The sequence below is a fragment of the Melanotaenia boesemani genome, assembly GCF_017639745.1.
Source record: "Melanotaenia boesemani isolate fMelBoe1 chromosome 2 unlocalized genomic scaffold, fMelBoe1.pri SUPER_2_unloc_2, whole genome shotgun sequence".
NCBI lineage: Eukaryota > Metazoa > Chordata > Actinopteri > Atheriniformes > Melanotaeniidae > Melanotaenia > Melanotaenia boesemani.
In genome coordinates this window covers 280125-292513 of record NW_024580583.1, presented here as the reverse complement: position 1 = coordinate 292513, position 12389 = coordinate 280125, and the positions used below count along the sequence as shown (strand labels likewise).

General features: G+C 41.8%; 1 protein-coding gene across 1 annotated transcript in view; it reads left to right on the top strand.

Annotated features, from left to right (window-relative positions):
• Positions 1–12389, top strand: part of LOC121636043 (NACHT, LRR and PYD domains-containing protein 3-like) — a 293753-nt gene that overhangs the window by 110299 nt on the left and 171065 nt on the right. The window lies entirely within an intron of this gene.

The window sequence follows — 12389 nt, the reverse complement described above, 5'->3', positions numbered from 1 at the left end:
AACAATGTTTAAAAGGGCGTCTCGGTTCTGTGGTTGGTCCTAAAACCAGATTCAGATCCTTCTAAAATATTCTGTTTATTCAGAAACTTGTGTAAGTGAATAAAAAGAACTTTTTCTATCATGTGAGTTAAAAGCGGTGAGTTGGATACAGGTCGGTAGTTCTCCAGAAGGTTTGGGTGTAAATTCCTCTTCTTCAGAAGGGGCCTCACCACTGCTGTTTTACAGGCAGATGGGAAGACGCCCGTCTGAAGGAGGACCTCACCACGTCTACAAGCTCACGCTCAAAGAAAGCATCACATGTTTACAGTGATGTGGGAATGGATCTAAAAGGCAGCTTGTTGGTTGAGTTGGGAGAAAACTGGAGCAGCATCTCTGCATCAACCAGGACAAACTCTCCAGTGTTTCCTCGGGTAAAAACAAAGCTTCAGGTCTGTTAAGATCAACATGTCGCTGAGATAAAAACTGGATCTAATAGCATTGATTTTACTTCTGAAGTGGTCTGCAAAGTCCTCACATGCAGCATGTGATGCTGTCATGGAGGACTTGTTCAAATCTGGGTTTATTAAAAGATGTGTTGTTTTAAAAAGGAATCTGGGATTATTTTTATTGTGTGGAATCAGATGAAAAGTGGAGCGTTCTGGCCTGTTTCACTGCTTTATTGTAAACTCTGACTTGTTCCTTCAAACTTTCTAAATGAAAAGTTCATCTTGATTTCCTCCGTTTCCTCTCTGCTCTCCTGCAGCTTCTTTCCAGGTTTCTGGTTTCTTCGTTTCTCCGCGATGGTGTGAGTTTGGATCTTCTAGTTCTGGTTTTAAGTGGAGCTGCAGCATCAACGACTGACTTCAGTTTCCTGTTAAAATCATCTCCAATAAAATCACACTTTTATTCTAGTGTAGCTTTAAAAATGTGTGTATAAAGAATAAAACGTGTTGCTGACTAAATATGAGTTCAGCTTTTCTTCATCTCCTCACAAATGGTCTTGGTGATGTGCATGTATCTGTCCAGCTGGGAAGCCAACACCTCCACATTGGGAAGTTTGGGAAGGAAGGAAACTTGTGCATCTCTTTGAACCTCCAGGAGGAGAGGACAGATTAGTGGTGCAGCCTGAACATGACTGAGTGGGATCTTTTCAGGCAGGTGTAACACCTGCTTCTCAGCGAACACATGCAGTGAGGTGGCGGCCAGCTTCTCCACGGCATCCAGGAAGACGTGGAGCTTCTCCAGACCTTCCAGAGTGTCCTTCAACACTTCAGCAGCTCCTTCTCCAGCTCTGCACGCTTGCTGTCTGCAGACATCTGAGTGAATCTGCTCTTCATAAACTCCAGGAAGGCCTTACCTTTATTCTCTGCCTGCTTAATATGGCTGAACTCTGCTCCATTTAGTCAGCTCTGTCTTTAACTCTGTTCCCTCCCTTCCTTCCACTTAGGATCCTTTTCACACAATTCTCTTCTTCTGCTCATGTCACTGAAGGAATCTGAGGCCAAGCTGCACAAGGTTTTCTTTACTTTCTGTCTGGAGGACAAAAATAAATCCTGTCAGTCTTTTTTTCTGCTGTAAAAATCTTTGTGTGAAGAAAAGGAAAAGAAATGAACACTGGGAGAATTGCTCCCAGCACATTTCACCGGTAAAGATGTGGAACATGCAAACATGGGAAAGACAAATTCTCCCCTTTTTGCTCATATCAGACGTCTGCTTATCACATGATTTCAGTTTGAAGTTTGTTTCCATTTAAAATGAGTTTCCAGCAACAAGCTGCTGTTTCAGGGGTGAACTAGAAGTGTTTTCATTTGTTCTCTGAAGGTCTTTGTCTTCAGAATATAGAAGCCTAGACTGGCCCAACCTGCAGCAGCTACATCTCCACATCTGGAGGAAAAGATTGACTTTTCTTCTCATTCTGGCTTTTATCTCAATAGATCAAAGTCAGGAAGCAGATAACAGGATAAAGGAGCTTATCTAGTAAAAAGCAGCTTAATGTGGAGAAACCAGCATCAGAAGGAATATTTGGAATCAAGCCGCTCTCGTACAACTAAACAGCATAAAAATCTCTGTGGAAAAAGTCTTTGTTCCAATGAAATTCTTGCTGCAGAGAACAGTTTCTTTCTGTGTTGCACTAATGTGAAGGTTCCCAGTTTCCACTGCAGCCAGTAGAAGCTAAATAAAGCCTAGAAGCTAATAATGGATGAAGTGGTAGAAACACAGGAGCCTTCCTGTTTCCATCTGATGTTTTCATCTTAAATCAGCTGCTGCAGCTGTAAAATGTCTACAAATATACATCTGCTATATCAGCTCTGATGTCTGATGATGCTGCAAACACTTCACTTCTCTGCTCATCACTAAATAGATAATAGATAAAAATAGAGACTCAATATCCAGCACAGAAGAAGTAAAGCTTCTTCTTTACAACAACACTGTTAAAGTTTAGATTCTTTTAAAAATGATCCTCACTGCTCATTTAATACATGGCAGCATTCATTTAATGTTTCTATTAATTATTAATCACCTTTAAGAATTTGGTGAAGTTGTTTCTAGAAAGAAAGGTCATGTGATTAGTTAGAAAAACAAGTTCAGATATAAAACTTGTTTAAATCAGGGATTTGTTCTTGATATTTTTCCTTTTTTTCTATTTTTCCCTCTTTAATGAACCATAGAACTATTGTATGTAAATGTTTGTATATTCTGTAAAACATCCTGTAATACATGGAAACGCTCACTATTCCATTTTTACACACATGGAAACATGACTCAGCAATATTTTTACCAGGTAAATAAGACGTTTAGAAAGAAGTTTCCACTGCTAGGTCTGCCAGAAATCTGCTTTTTATTCCTGCACATGGATTCTATTATTGGTATCAGGACGTCTTTACTAAATGAAAAGTCCAGGAAGCCGTTCTTTCCCAGTATCACTGATATTTCCATGTTAGCTTTGTGTGGATAAACCCTGATGTGCTCGGCTGAATTGAGCTTTTCCATCATCTTGTTCCCACCGTCTGTTCCTGGAACTCAGAGCTCTCAGGATGTGGTCGTCACATCTTAGCAGCGAGTTTCTTCCTTTGAATGTATGAAGACTGAAGAGACTCATGAAGGTTTGAGACCTTCCACTGTGAAGATTGTAGCTGCAACATGCTGAATGACAGCAGGTGGAGGACCTTTTATTTGGAGCTAGAAACAATACTTTTGGTTGCCCATAGAAGAAAAACATCAACACACAGTCCTGTTAGCTCAGATGTGTGAATGGAGGAAGAGGAATCTTCATTGATGGTGATTTGTCTCCCTCTGCTGGTGAAAATGTGAACAGAAGGATGTCAGTTTAATGAACTGATGAAGTAAAGAATTATTAAAATAGAAATAATGGAGCTCTTCTTTCAGATTTTTACTGTTAGTGTTTTTCTTTCCAGTGAAAACCTTTGCTGGTGTCTTCTTATTGAAAGCAGCTGCTACATAAACTTTATGTTCTGATCCTACGTTGAAATATTTCATCCTTGTTGTGACTGAATCAGCTCATCTTTCATTTTATAAAAGTAAACCTCCAGTTGTTTGAGTCCAGCAGTTTGGCTGCAGGACTCATTTCCAGTTTTATTGTGTCCTGCAGCAGCAGATGGACTTCCACCCATACTGGTCATTTCCCAGTACAGCGCTGGACTTCCTGTCCACATTTTATTGACTCAACATTTATGGACATTTTATAGAATAACTTTATTACAAACCAGCTGAACAACAAGCCCAGTTTAGCTCAGCTTTGTGTGAGAAAAGGAAAACCTGGACTTTATTTTTTCTAAGAAAAGGTTCCAATAAACAGGTTTACTGATGTTGTTGAGTAAAGAAGAGACATCTGAACATGTTTATTTTACATTTCCTTCATAACACACAGACCTCTAGAAGTACAGCAGCCAGACTTTAATAGAAAACACACACACATGTGTACTTATTAATAATAAAGTTAATGTTTCTACTAATAAATGTATGAGTGTAAAAAGATGGCGCGGCCGTGGTCAGATGCCTTCCTGTGCTCCGTGTTTTTACTTTATCTTTACTTTCGCTGCTCTGAAGACACATCGCTGCTCGGTCTCGTCTCCAACAACGATGACACCACCAACATGAAGGAGGTGGAGACATGTTGCCATGACAATCACCTCCAGCTAAAAATCAGCCAAACCAAGGAGCTGGAGGTGGACTTCAGCAGGAAACAGCAGCTCTCCTTCATCCTCTTCATCCATCCACTTCATCGGTGGTGTTCCTGTGGCGAGACTGAGGAACATCAAAGACCTCAATGTGCAGCTGGTGGACACCTGAACCTGGACCAACCTGGACCACCCACATACAGGCTCAGGTCAGGAAGCCAAGACAGAAGCTCCACCACCTGTGAAGGTTCATGGTCTCTTCTGTGGTCATTAAAACGTTCTATAGATCCACGGTCTGAAGCATCAGAACCTGGTTGGACAACAGCCTGAAGGACAGAAAGTCCCTGCAGAGACTTATCAGGGTTTCAGATCTGAACCGTCCTCTCTGCGGGAGTCTGCTGGTGGGAACGTAAAAAACATCAAAACATTTCATCATCCTGAATTGCTTGTTTATTTCTTTAATAAGGACTCTCTCTGCTCCCCTTTTCTCTTTTTTCTGAGTCCATTGAGTCCCCACCTTCCTCGTTCTTTAAGCTGTTTTGGCTCCAGGCAGTTTGCTTGTGTTCATTAATAAATCCAGTCAGACCAGTTAAGGCCCAACCCACCAGTAACGGTCTTGCTGTAAGGCAGGCCTGGACTAGATGCTGGGAACTGTCTTGTGGGCCAGTCAAGACCTGCTTTCCAGGTAGTTGTTGGGATGGAGAAAACTATTGTTTTCTTTCCAGGGGAAGAGAAATGAAAAGTGAAAATGTGAATTATTTTAAATGTTTTGGCTGCATTTCACTGCTTGTTACTGACAACAGACTAAAAAAAAAATCCTAGCTGTTTTATTTTTCTGTTCAAAGTAAATGAAAAGATAATAACAGGACCAAAACTCTGCCAGGTCTAACATAAATTAAAAATCCAGAAACTGAATCAAATGAGGTAAAATTAGTCTGAGTTCATCCTACATCAGTCTAAAGAATCCAACGCTTGTATCTGTGCTCGTCCACCAGCTGAGCAGAGAGTAGAAACAGAAAGTTTCCACTCAGACACGTTGTTAATGCTTGGGGAGAATATTGCAGCGCTGGGATGACGTGGTCTGTTTGGTTCATCACTTTAACCCCGTCATGATCTGATGTGAGACTAATGTTTAACACACACATCAAATCTCAGCTTAAAAGATTTATAGGACAGAAATCAGACCAGAGAGAAGAAAGTATGGGACTAAACCCGATGCTGTAAAGGCAAATTTATTTGTATAGCACATTTTATGTACAAGACAATTCAAAGTGCTTTACATAAACCATTACAGCAGAGTGCAGACCAGTGCATAATTTATATAATATATAAAAAATAAATAAAGATTAAAAGAAATGCAATTAATGAAATAAAAGCAGAATTATGTGCTAAAATAAAATAGATAAAAAGAAATAAAGTTAAAGACAATATTAAAACATGATTCCAGCTTAAAAGAACCAGATGTAGATTTTGCCTGAATCCCATTTCACCCCTTAGCCCTACTCCTCCGTTTTGCGCGTTCACGTGAAGGGGTAGGGGTGTCCCAATTCCTTTTAGGACAGAGGAGTAGAGGTAAGGGGTAGGGCTATATACCACTTCAAACGAAGATTTTTCAGAGGCCCACTTGAAACGGAGGGGTATGAAAAATTTCCTGTTCTATATGAGAAAGCAAGTGTTTCTATGCACATCACGCTTTCTTGAGGTGCATGACAACACACACTCGCACAAAAAAAAAGCCACAGAGAAAAGGAGAGTATACCAGCACACACAATTAATTTTAATTGCATGAAAAATTCGTACATTACGTCCCACATATGCCTGTCGATAAGCAATAAGTCAATTAATTGCACTGTAAGGAAAAAATGAGCGCAACAAGTTTGCCGCCGCGATAGTTTTTATTATTCCCCCCCATTTTACGTCACCATAGACTGTGTATGACAACAGGTTTCACTATGCAGTATCTCTCGACTTAAGAGTTCTTGAGGAGGAAAATCTCTCTCGTGTCATATTTGTTGCATGTTGCAGCACGAGAACGTGGTGAACCACTAACCTGTGTGGCCGGTGTTTCTGTCAGTTTAGCATACATTGTCAGATCAGCATACGCATTAGTGCAAACTAACTGCATCTAACCCCTAACCCTAACCTTAACCCGCATGCGCATTAACGTAATGTATGCTACTCTGATGCGTATGCTAAACTGACAGAACACCGGCAGTTTTGCTGGTTTTTCTTGTTTGAGCCCCATGTTTAATATTTTTTAATATATTTATTGTTTTTTTTTTATTTAAAGTTTCTTTCCAGTTCCTGTGTAAAATGTTCTTTAGTGACTACTGATGACGTATGGTGACTGTTGAAGGGGTGTTCCAATTCGTAGGGGTTGACTTTTCAGCCCAACCCCTTCTAGCTCCGTTTTAAGGGTAAGGGGGGAAATGGGATTGGGCCTTTGACTTTTACTTTTACTCATTCCAGACTCTTGGGACATTTGTCTTGGTTCAGAATCTTGGACAAAAAAAGCAAGACGTTTTCTACCTTTGTGTTGTTAACCATGACCTGAATGACCAGATAGAACCGTCTCCTTCTCTCGGTCCTTCTTATAACAATCTTAGCTTATATATGTCCGTGTCTACATACAACATAGTGTCTCCCACTAGAACCACACTGGTCCCAGTCCAGGGTCAAAGTCTCTCAGGTCGTCACTTGTACTCAGAGAAATACATAAAGACTGATATAAAAAAAAATGAAAATGAGTAAATTATATGAAGGACAAGTTTGAAGTGTGATAAAGATTAATGGAGTAAATAAAAGATGATTATGAATAATGAGGAAATTTCGTCCTTGTTGTTTGGTGTGTTTTATCGGTATGAGTGTGTGTGAGATAATGAATGATTAGGTGTGTGGTTTTTAATTTGGTTAGGTTAAATTCTTGGGTACCGTAAAAGCTTAATTTTAACCTTTTGATTTAATGGTAATTTAATATTTACCCATCACTGGTTACAGTGTGTAAAGTACATTGTGTTGCTCTATGGGATGAAAAGTGTTTTATAAATACAAATGTGATGAATTTTTCTACACACAACAACTCCCACCTGAACACACACGTATGTGATGATGTGATCAGACCACCTGTGGGTTCAGAGCGTACAGGTGGAACATCTCCATCATCATTGTTTGGCTCTGGAACTGGTTTCCAGGTGATTGTGTGGTTTTCATGGTAAAGTCGGGGCTTTTTGTGAACGTAGTTTTGAAATTTGTGAGAACAATGGTGAGGTTTCAGGGAATGTTGGTAAAAACTGCAACTCCGTTTCCCCGTCTTCATCCTCTGAACACCCTCACATAGAAGGATGTGTTCCACATTTCCCAGTCAGCTGATCCATCATACCAGAAGAAGAGGCAGGAGAACATGGCTGCCTGAACCGAAACCACAACATCCACCAGATGTGGCCACCAATCTGCTGATTACATCACTTCCTGCTGGAAACTGATCAGAAGGAAGAAGTGGTGGAGTAGAGCCAATGTGGCTGTACAGGTGTCTGGATCAAGCTGTGATCCCTCCTCCCCACACACCCCCAAAGATCAATTACCAATCTGATCACATTCTACTTCTACGAGATTGCGTTAAATGATGTGGGAAATTAAAACAGCTGGGACTGACAGGAGGAAGAACCAGACAGGTGATGTGTGGATTTCCAGATGAAAACAAGACTGATGGGAAAAATCCTGACACTTCAGGATTTAAACTTATTAAAACATGTCAGACATTTTCTGTAAGGTTGTAAAATGTAAAGAGGAGGAGGAAGATCTGATGTTGCTCCTCCTACCTGTCCTCCTCCTACCGATCCTCCTCCTACCTGTCCTCCTCCTACCTGTACTCCTCCTACCTGTCCTCCCTCCTACCTGTAACCCCTCCTACCTGTCCTGCTCCTACCTGTAACCCCTCCTACCTGTCCTCCTCCTACCTGTCCTCCCTCCATCACAGGTAGAAATGTGACTCATTCCAGGAAGCAGCTCACCTGTATCAGTGGAGATTCTTCTTCTTCTTCTTCTCTGAACAAACTGTAAGTGTGAACTTTCCTCTTTGTTTCTGGAATGTTTGGAGAACGTGTTCACTTCTGATTTCAGCTCCAACTTTGATCTCTGCTGTTTGAAGACAAATCTACATGATGATCAGATCGTTATTTCTCTGAGGATCAAACTGTGGTTTTGTTGATGTGTAATGAGGCGGGAATGTGGCTCTACAGAACAACTTGAACTCTGACTTTCTCTTCGTGTTCACAGTAAAAACAGTCAGGCAGGTTTTTCAGGTTTTAAGTTCTGTGTTGCAACATTATTTCCTGGATCATAATCCACCTCCACCTTGTTTCACATAAACAGCTCCAGTTACAACAACGTTGGGACTCTGTGTAAAAGTGTGGAAAACCAGAATTCACTGATTTATAAACCTCATCAGGTCATATTTTATTCCCAGTAGAAGATAAACAACATGTCAGATGATGAAACTGAGACATTTTACAATGTGATGGAAAACATGAGCTGATAGTGAATCTGATGCAGCAACACGTCTGGAAAAAGTAGTTCCAGGGTGATGTTCGACACGGTGTAAAAAGTAGTTCCAGGGTGATGTTCGGCATGGTGTAAAAAGTAGTTCCAGGGTGATGTTCAGCATGGTGTAAAAAGTAGTTCCAGGGTGATGTTCAGCATGGTGTAAAAAGTAGTTCCAGGGTGATGTTCGGCATGGTGTAAAAGTAGTTCCAGGGTGATGTTCAGCATGGTGTAAAAAGTAGTTCCAGGGTGATGTTCAGCATGGTGTAAAAAGTAGTTCCAGGGTGATGTTCAGCATGGTGTAAAAAGTAGTTCCAGGGTGATGTTCAGCAAAGTGTAAAAAGTAGTTCCAGGGTGGTGTTCAGCATGGTGTAAAAAGTAGTTCCAGGGTGGTGTTCAGCATGGTGTAAAAAGTAGTTCCAGGGTGGTGTTCAGCATGGTGTAGCATCTCTTCTTCTAACATGTCTGGAAACATCTGGGACGTGAGGAGACCAGTTGCTGGAGTTTTAGGAGATGAATGTTGTCCCATTCTGGTCTGATGCAGGATTCTAGCTGCTCTACAGTCCTGGAACTTGGTTGCTGGATTTCTGCTTCCATGATGCTCCAGATGTTGTGTATTGGTGAAAGGTCTGGACTGCATGCAGGCCAGTTCAGCAGCCGGACTCTTCTCCTGTGAAGCTGCTGTGATGGATACAGGATGTGGTTCAGCATCGTCTTGCTGAAATCTGCAAGGTCTTCCCTGAAAGAGACGTTGTCTGGATGGGAGCAGATGTTGCTCTAAAACCTCCATGTACTTTTCAGCATTGATGGAGCTTCACAGATGTGGAAGCTGCCCACGCCATAGGCACTAATGCAGCCCCATCCCATCAGAGATGCAGCTTTTCACCTGTCCACTGATAACAAGCTGGATGCTCCCTCTCCTCTTTAGTCTGCAGGACACGCCGTCCATGCTTTCCACAAACTAGTTCACATCTTCATCCACGTTTCCACTTTGCCTCAGACCATTTTAAATGAGCTTTGGTCCAGAGAAGACGGAAGAAGGTGGATCTTGTTCACATCTGGCTTCTTCTCTGTATGATGGCGCTTTAACCTGCATTATTGGGTTTCAGGGTGAACTGTGTTCACAGACAGTGGTTTCTGGAAGTCTTACTGAGTCCATGCAGTGGTTTCCAGTAGAGAATCATGTCTGCTTGTAATGCAGAAGATCACCAGCATCCAGCCTTGTCCCATGCATACAGAGATTCCTCCTGATTCTTTCAGTATGTGGATGACATTACAACCTGCAGATCAGTGATCACAAACTCTGACCCTTGAGGGCTACTGTCCTCCAGGTTTTAGTTTAGTACATAAAAGTCAGTCTTACCAACAACAAGGTCTTGACCTCCAGCATGTTTACATGAACTTTACTCTGCAGTTCATTTAGAGCTGCCAGAATCAGTCCATTTATCCGCTGATCAGCAGAAAATCTACTGACTTCTCACACATGTGGGTAAACTAAATATCTGAAAGGTTTTTAACTAAATGCTGTTCATCACAAAACATCAGCTTCATCTCTGGAATTTATTCCAAACATTTTACAAACAAAACGTCAGTTTTCTGAAAAATGATCAACATGTTGGTCAGAAATGAAAAGAGATGTTTGGTGGAGCTTTAATTTAAATCCATGTTGAATCTGCTGAGTAAGAAAGACGAGTGGTTGTAACTGGGGAGTGAAAACTTCTTGCTCTCAGTGGACACTGAGTGGATACGAGTCTCTGATGGATTGTGTTCAGCTTTACAAGGATTTTCCACACTTTCATTTCTTCTGATTTAAATCAGAGCGATGCATGTTTAACTTGTCTGGATCATTCTGACTGTACAAGATACTGCAGCAAAGCTCTGGAAGCAACAGAAGAGCTCACATGGCTCCTGTTTGATGGTCTTCTTACTGGTTTCCAGTTCATGTGCTTTGTGGTGAGAACTTCTAGATGCTCTGCATGGACAAGCTCCTCAGTTCATTTCAGATTTCTTAAAGCTGAACTCTTTAACTTTCACTCTCAGCTCATCTGGAGGATTGTTTTTATCTCCAACATCTGGTTCACCCACTCAGACATATTTTCTAACTCAAACTGTCCCACTTCCACTGTGTTTAAAGTGCTTCTGTTGTTTTATCTTCTTTGTATTTGATATGAAAATGTGAGTGAAGTGAATTATAATTATTCTGCATATTATGGTCCTCTTTGTCTTGTAAATAGTTTCATCATCATGGCCTGTGCTGGTCAGCTCCCTCCCTCCATCTGGTGTCCTGATAGAAGTCCAGCAGCTGAAGGCAGCTTCCTCTTCCTCACTGCTGTCTGACTGCATCCATCTGACTCTGATATGAAGCAGAAACTCAGAGCCAATCAGAGGAGGAGCAGCAGATGATGGAAAGGAGGATTTCAGTTGATGTTCAGATGAATGATGTGTGTTTCCTCTGCAGGTGAAGGTAGAAAGTGTGTGTGAGCTGATGTGAATCCAGCATCATGGATCAGGACAGAGAGGAGGGAGTCCCTCCCTCTAAAACCACTCAGAGGTGAGATGTCCATCTCTAACTGTCCATGACTCTTCTCCATGTCAGAGATCACAACTCACATCACCAAACATCTGGATCCACAGGAACCAGCCTGGACCTGAACCCAGCTGTGTGTCCATGAGCAACCGGTCAAATAAACGATTAATCAATTTCCATCAAAGTCGTGGATCTAACAGACAGTAAGTAGATGTCAGTATTAAAATGTAAAAGTTGAAGCTGAACTCTCAGAATCAGGTTTTACTGTGAATCTTTGCTGCTGCATCATCTGATCTGATTCATCACATCTGAACATCCTGCATCCTCCAATAACTCTAGAAGCACAAACAGCTGCAGTTTGATCCTAAATCCAGTCACATCAGTCTGAATTCATCTGGTTCAGTTCTTTCAAACTCAGCTGTGTTTCAAAGCTTCATGTTTCCAGTGTGTGAGGGAGCCTCCTCCTTACTGGTCATACTGGATGTTACATACGAGTCCGTCTCCTCTGAAGTCCACTGATCACATGGAACGAGGAGCTGACACACTTTCTTCACACAGTCTTTGCAGCTGCAGCTGTCTGTGATGCAGCAGATTAAAGTTCAGCTCCAAGGTCTTCATCAGCTGGAGAAGGTCCAGTCAGTTCAGAGATCATTAGCTGTGGAAGCTGCCACACATCTGGTGGCTCTCTTCCCTGAAAACAGCTGAGCAGCTTCCTCAGATCAGCTGTGTCACCAAAGTCTTTCAGTTTTGTCTCCTCCTGGTCCGGAAGCCAACGATCAAAGCAGAGACACATCAGCTTCATCAGCTGGGATCTGCTGCAGCTTTCAGGAGAAGATGTGGACATGAAACCAGGCTGGATGAAGAAAGAAGAACATGTTGGTGTTTGAATGAGCTGCTGCAGCTTTCAGGAGAAGATGTGGACATGAAACCAGGCTGGATGAAGAAAGAAGAACATGTTGGTGTCTGAATGAGCTGCTGCTGCTTTTCTGGAACCTTCTGGGACATCAGTCTGACTCTGTTGGAGCTTCTAACATCTATGACTTCTAACAGAGTGAGCTGCTTCTTAGATGAAGTCCTAACTTTCCTCCTCCATGGTTCCACCTCCAATAAGCAGCTGCAGCTCCTGGTTTCTGGATCTCTGATCAGACAGCTGGCTGCAGAATCTGCAAGAAATCAGGAGGAAGGTTGCAGGAATTTGTCTTCTC